Raw genomic sequence first — 6941 nt, forward strand, 5'->3', positions numbered from 1 at the left:
TTCCGATTAGTGCATCACTTTTCGTATCTGTTTTCTGCGCGAGAACGAATCTGACCCAAGTTCATCTTCTTTACGAACGGAGTTTTGGACACCCTTTTTGAAGGACGTTTTCGTATGGGGTATTGTGTTTTATTCTCAAACACATCCCACTATTATTAAAAGTATTCTTACAATTCGAACTTCACCGTCGCGCCGGTGTCAAACCAGCCCGACAACATCACTCCACGGCGGCCGACCTGCGTTAGACACGTCGTCTCTTTGTGGAGCCGAGCTCAATTTCTTCGGATCATCATCTCGGCTAGCCGAACAATAGTTCGGCATCGCGAAGGATAAATGGTCACCAACATCGCCGCCCCACGGATTACATGGAGCGGGCACACCGGCATCGCTACGCGATCACTTCATCAAGCCAGCATTGACCACGTCACAAGTTAAGACCTGCGTCGGCATAGCCGCACTGTTGCTTCTTCAAGCCGATTTCCATCACGCCGAACTACTTCAACACCTCGGCTGACAGGTAGCTGCAATGTCTCCTTACCAACCTGCTCCATCACCTCGGCTAGACCGAGGACTTCGCCATCTCTTCATCAACTTACTTTGGAGACTTCGGTGTCACCAGCCGACCAGCTTCATCAGATTAGCTGGACCACGGGCTTCGCCATGGCGAGCCAACCTTTGCCAGGATTTCCATGCCATCGCTTCATCACCCATCAAGCAATGGGTGTGCGGATCGAGTCCCAATTTTGGGAGTAACCTTTCTTCGAACCGCTACAACAAACAAACCAGGTGCTATTAATCCTAGCAATTTTTGCTTGTTTGGGTTTATTTTTCCCAAGGAACTATTACTCTGCTTTGTTCCATCATCTATACACAGGCCTATCGAATGGTGGCCGCATTAATGACGGTTGCGAGGTGGTACAGTCAGTTTCGGCGAACACCGTATCCAGAACTCGGACCGACGTGTGAATTCGGGCTTTGTCATGCCTTCATTGCGTCACGCCGACGCCCTGCATCGACACTGACCTCGACACTCAGGCCATATCTCTTTCATTATTTACTTCACTTGTATTAAACAAGTAGAAGATTTTTTTTTCACATTATTATCTTTATTTGTCATTTCTTTTGGTTTGCACTATTTTATTTGTGCAGCCAATCAACTCAGGCTGAGCCGTGTTGTCGCCTTGGCACGCCGACCTGCTCCATTACCGCGGCTGGACTGGGGGCTTCATCTTCTCGGAGTGCCGGACTCTCTGCTCGGCCACCTTGGGACCAGCCTGGGGGCTGGAACCCTGTCCCACATCAAGCTCGGACCGCGTCATCAATGCCGAACATATCAACCAGCTAAGTTGCTTTCATGCTTAAAAACTTTCGGTCTTAAATTTTGTTCGGTTTGAACAAGATTATACTTTTTTGGCAAAAAGTTGCTTGTGAAAAACTTCCCTGTCCAAACTTTGTTTGTGACACACATATTCAAATACCCCGTTTATTTGGGGGCTTCCTTGATGGAGCTTTTACTCTTGCATATGATTATACTTGTACGGCTTCATTCCTTGTTCATGTATTATGCCACAATATGCACCATGTTGACTTAAGCGACTTGCAAGCTGGGTTGCCTGGCTCCTGTGCTTACCCCTACATTCCCAATTGTTAGGCTAGGGAGTAAAGGGAGCACCTCTGCGATTGTCACGATCGGTTCATCCGAGCCGGACCTTAGACTGGGTGAAGCCGAAAGCTAGCGCTCTTACTGTTTTCAACAATGGTCGGCACACAACGGAACTCATGAGTACAAAAAATCTATGGCACAAGACTCATAATGACAATGAGCACCGAAGAAAGGTATCGGTGGGGGTACTATTTTCTTCGAAGATGCTTCTTACACTTTGTTAGTAATATAGCATAAGTTCCCTGAGCGCGCTTTGTCTGTTACAGCCTTATGGCCTAATTGCCTAGTTATTGGAAACACCGTCGATACTCTTGACAGGTGGAGTACATAACACTTTTCGGTCCTCGACCGAAGAAGGAGAAGCCGATGGTCGGTTAAGACGCGTATAAAGTTCGGGTGAACACATATATGATATAAGTACTTCGGTACATACAATCATTATACATAAAATTCTTTTTACCCAAGTCACTTGGGGGCTCTCAAATTTATATGAGCTATTTTATAATAAGTGTTCTTCTTCCTAGTCGTTGCAAAGTTTTTTTTTCTATCACTCCTTTTTTCGATGCAAGTGTGTGGTCAAGAGCCCGATTTCCCTCTAATCCACCTTCGGGATAGGAGATTGAAGCCGTAGGCTGACCCGCTTGAAGTCTTGAGATAGGATGTGTCATGTTAAAGCACGACAGAAGCACAATTTTTTTCTCTAAGACCAATTTTCTGATTGGCACCGAACAATTAATCTAGTTCGGACATCGAGTTTTTACTGACGTTTTTTAATTTAACAATCCTATGGCACTTTTCAACTATTTGTGTGTTTTCCGCATAAGTCTCGCAGTGCAACGCCGGACACCTTTAGAGATTCGGCAAAAATTCTCGGATATTGCTATATATGCATCGGTTTCAAATTGTGTCTTCGGTCGATAGTTGGGTTGCCCGGCTCCTGTGCTTGCCTCCTACATTCCACTTTGTTCGGTTAGGTGTGCAAAAGGATAACCACTGCGATTGTGCTTCCAGCTCGCATGGTTAAGCACCTCGGTGGAGAAAGCCGAAAACTGACTGCCATAATAAAGCATAAACCGGTCAGTGATCCGATGGCTATATTAAATGACGGGCCGTTCATAACATTGGCCGAAGTGTTTACGGCTTGACCTCGGCTGTCGCCGAACACTAAGCAGGGGGCTACTTGCTCGCCTCCCAACTTTAAGCTCCTATGACTAAGTGAAAGTTATAATGCTCGTATATCTGATTGCCTTGTTTCCGCCAACACAACCACCTTCGGGCACCAAGACGTTGGCTAAGGGTTGTTTTGTTATTTCGGAAACACCCTGTGTAGCATCTACAAGGGGGTAGAAGCCGATGATGGGCCACTTTCAGATTATAAACGGTCACAACGGAAGTGAAAATTTGGGTTCATCTAGACCACAGAGTTTGGAAGCTTTTCCCGAACTAAAATCCTCAGTATTTTCCTCCCACATTGATCGGAGCTGAGGTTTCATGATCATGCTTAGCATGACAACCCAAAGAAAGGAACCGATAGTGGGACTATTTTCTTTGGACGATGTTTCTTATGTTAAACAATAATATAACATGTCTCTCTGTGTACCTTTGTTTATAAAACCGTATGGCCGGATTGCCTTGTTTGCCACAAATCTTTGCCCTCATAAAGGCTTTATAAAGTGGGACAAACACTCCCTGGCTACTGGCCGAGGAGGTTGAAGCCGATGGCCGGTCGACAAAGTTTTGTACAATGCGGATGCGAGCATTGATGATGCAAAGTACTTGGATACATAGAATCATTACACATAATTTGTGATTTTACTTTGGATATCGATCCTTAATTTGGCCACCCGTGCCCACACTAAGGCTCGGGGGCTATTGGCCTTCGTGTTTATTATTTACACATATTAAAGGGGTACATTGATCCCCTGATCTAGTGTCGCCACCCGACCAGTGTCTCTGGGTTACTGCATTGACAATCCAATGCAGAAAATTTAAAGTGCAGTATAGTTTTCGAGGAGATTATTATCCTCAGGATGGTCGGCCGCACCCAACCTATGTCTCGAAGACTTTGCACACCGCGTTTCTATTCCTATGTATGCTGCCGAGTTAGGAATTGATCCCCAGGTCGATTTCGCCCATCGGCCTGAGTCTCAGGGGCAACTAGGATCAGCGGTTTGATGTTTTCCTTCAGGTACATCTTGGGTTTTAGACCGACGCACATACCTTGAGGGCTACTGGCTATATTTCTCAGCAGAGAATAAATTGCACCAATCAAAAAATCAGCCCGCAGTCAGGGGTGGTGCACCACCTCGGAAGTAGTCCGGCATTAAGCTCAGGCGACAGTGGCTGGCTCCATAGAGGGCATTTCCGGCATTAAGCTCGGCTAAACTCCTTCAACTTTTTGGACCCAGATGCTCTATGACATCTCGGATATAGTCCGGCGTTGGAGCTCGGATACAGTCTGGCGTTTGAGCTTGGACATAGTCCGGCGTTAGAGCTTGGATATATTCCGGCGTTGGAGCTCGGAAGCAGTTCGGTGTTGGTGCTTGGCTGCAAAATATACCTCGAATGCAATCCGGCGTTGGAGCTCGGATGCAAGAGGACGCTACCGCCCGGGAATAACTTCAAACCTGAAGTGCGGCATAATAATAACAAGGCATTGATAAAGGCCGGAAACTTAAAGGGGCTCCTCGGATACCCGACATATAAACTCCTCAGATTTATTTCACAATCCTCAAGATTGAAGATGAGAAGATTTGTTGAACCAGTTTTCAAGACCAATGACTGAAGATGAAGAACAGTTCGGAAGAATCGAGGAGCATCCCCAAGTTGAAGACCGGTTCAGGGGGCTACTGACGGTGTCCTGGACTAGGGGGTACTCACCACGTTGTCCCCCGATCAGTTAGATTGGGCCGAGGACCCCCGTGGCCATATACTCATGGGCCAGTTCGCACAGTTGCCGCATACAAGGAAGATTCCACAAGACTTGGTGATCAAGACAAGGACTCCTCCCCCACCGGCGTATTCGGCTAGGACTCTTGTTATCCTAGGCCTCTGGTACATTATATAAACCGAGGACAGGCTAGTTGATAGATTATAATGACATTACTCATCATACCTCTAGGGTTTAGACCACAACATATGATCTCGAGGTAGATCAACTCTTGTAACCCCTATACTCATTATAGTCCATCAAGCAGCATGTTGGGTATTATCTCATCAAGAGAGCCCGAAGCTGGGTAAAATCCCGTGTTCATGTTACCATTGATCCTAAGACGCACTGCTTGGGATCCCCTACCCGAGATCCACCGGTTTTGACACCGACACCGACTTCATCGCAGAGAAAACACTTGTCACCTCAGCTCACTAGACTAGTAAGATCTCACAGTGATTTGCAAGGAATTAACTAAATGATATGCAATGAATTGGATGCAGGAAATGCAGGGCAAACAGAAAAAGAAGAAATCTAGATGAAGTTTTTTTTGAAAGTGGAAACAAACATGCATGAGTCAAATGCAAGAGCACAGAAAAGAACACGGGAGAACTTCATCTAGAATTGGTCGGCGACAAAGTCACCTATGTTAGAGTATATTGACTTAGGACTCAAGTGAGATCACTTGATCATAGGTCATACTCATCGTTTAAGCTCAAAATGGGGTTACTATTTTTCATTTAAGCATCTTGATGTATTCACATCTTGTCGAGTTGCTTTAACTCATGTCTCGGAGTAAAGCTTCTCTAAGATGGAATGACATACCTTGGGTGATGGTGTTGATCATGTAGTTGAACTTGTGTGGGTTGCTCAAGGTTGATGTAGCTCATCAAGTGTTGGGAGCACCACTTGGAATTTGAGTTCATCTACCTACATGGGTTAGTTCTTGCAAGGAAGAGCACTTGTGCGTCCAAAAATGACAATCATGAAACTCAACATAGAATTTGTCAAAGGATATGTTCGAATGGTTCCGTGCTTCGTTGTCTTCAACCACCATAGTGTAGAGACTTGGTGATGTAGAGATTGCTCAAGATATGAGTAGGTTACAATCTCATGGAATTTGATTCAACCAAGTACCTACATGGGTTAGAAAACATGCAAGATGCAAATATATCCAAGACATAAGATTATCATCATAAGAGATATATCAAGGATTAGTCTTAAGCTCGTGTCTTGCATGTACCCAATGGAGTTTCTACTCCAAGTTTGAAGCATCAATGATGTTCAATTCACCTCTTAACCCGCAAAACACTTTCTCATCAAGTGGTTTAGTGAAAATATCCGCTAATTGCTTTTCGGTGCGAACATGCTTAAGATTAATGTCAGCCTTAGCAACATGATTTCTAATGAAATGATGATGAACTTCTATATGCTTAGTTCGAGAATGTTGCACAGGATTATGAGCAATTTTCATAGCACTTTCATTGTCACAAAGTAATGGAACATGTTTCACATATATCCCATATTCTTTAAGAGTTTGGGTCATCCAAAGTAATTGAGCACAACATGAACCAGCGACAATGTATTCCGCTTCAGCGGTGGATAAGGATACCGAGTTTTGTTTCTTGGAAGACCAAGACACAAGAGATCTACCAAGGAATTGACAAGTACACGAAGTGGACTTTCTATCAACCTTGTCTCCGGCATAGTCTGAGTCGGAGTAGCCAACAAGATCGAAAGAGGCCCTCTTAGGATAGCAAATGCCAAAATTTGGCGTATGAATTAAGTATCTCACTATCCTTTTCACAGCCTTAAGATGACATTCTTTAGGAGCAGCTTGATATCTTGCACACATGCACGCACTTAGCATAATATCGGGACGTGAAGCACATAGGTATAACAATGAACCAATCATAGAGTGATAAACCTTTTGATCAACCGGTTCACCGTCTTTGGTCAAATCAAGATGTCCACTAGTAGGCATGGGTGTAGACATACCTTTGCATTCTTGCATATTGAACTTCTTGAATAAGTCCTTAGTGTACTTCGTTTGAGAGACAAAAGTACCTTCCTTAGTTTGCTTGATTTGCAACCCAAGAAAGAATTTGAGTTCACTCATCATTGACATCTCAAACTTCTCCGACATTAGCTTTCCAAACTTCTCACCTAAATGAGGGTTAGTTGATCCAAATATAATATCATCAACATAAATTTGGCATACAAATAATTATCCATTAACCCTTTTAGTAAAAAGTGTAGAATCAATTTTCCCAATTTCAAAGCCTTTTTCAATAAGGAACTTGGTTAAGCATTTGTACCAAGCTCTAGGAGCTTGTTTAAGACCATAAA

The sequence above is a fragment of the Triticum dicoccoides genome, chromosome 3B, assembly GCF_002162155.2.
Source record: "Triticum dicoccoides isolate Atlit2015 ecotype Zavitan chromosome 3B, WEW_v2.0, whole genome shotgun sequence".
Taxonomy (NCBI): Eukaryota; Viridiplantae; Streptophyta; class Magnoliopsida; order Poales; family Poaceae; genus Triticum; species Triticum dicoccoides.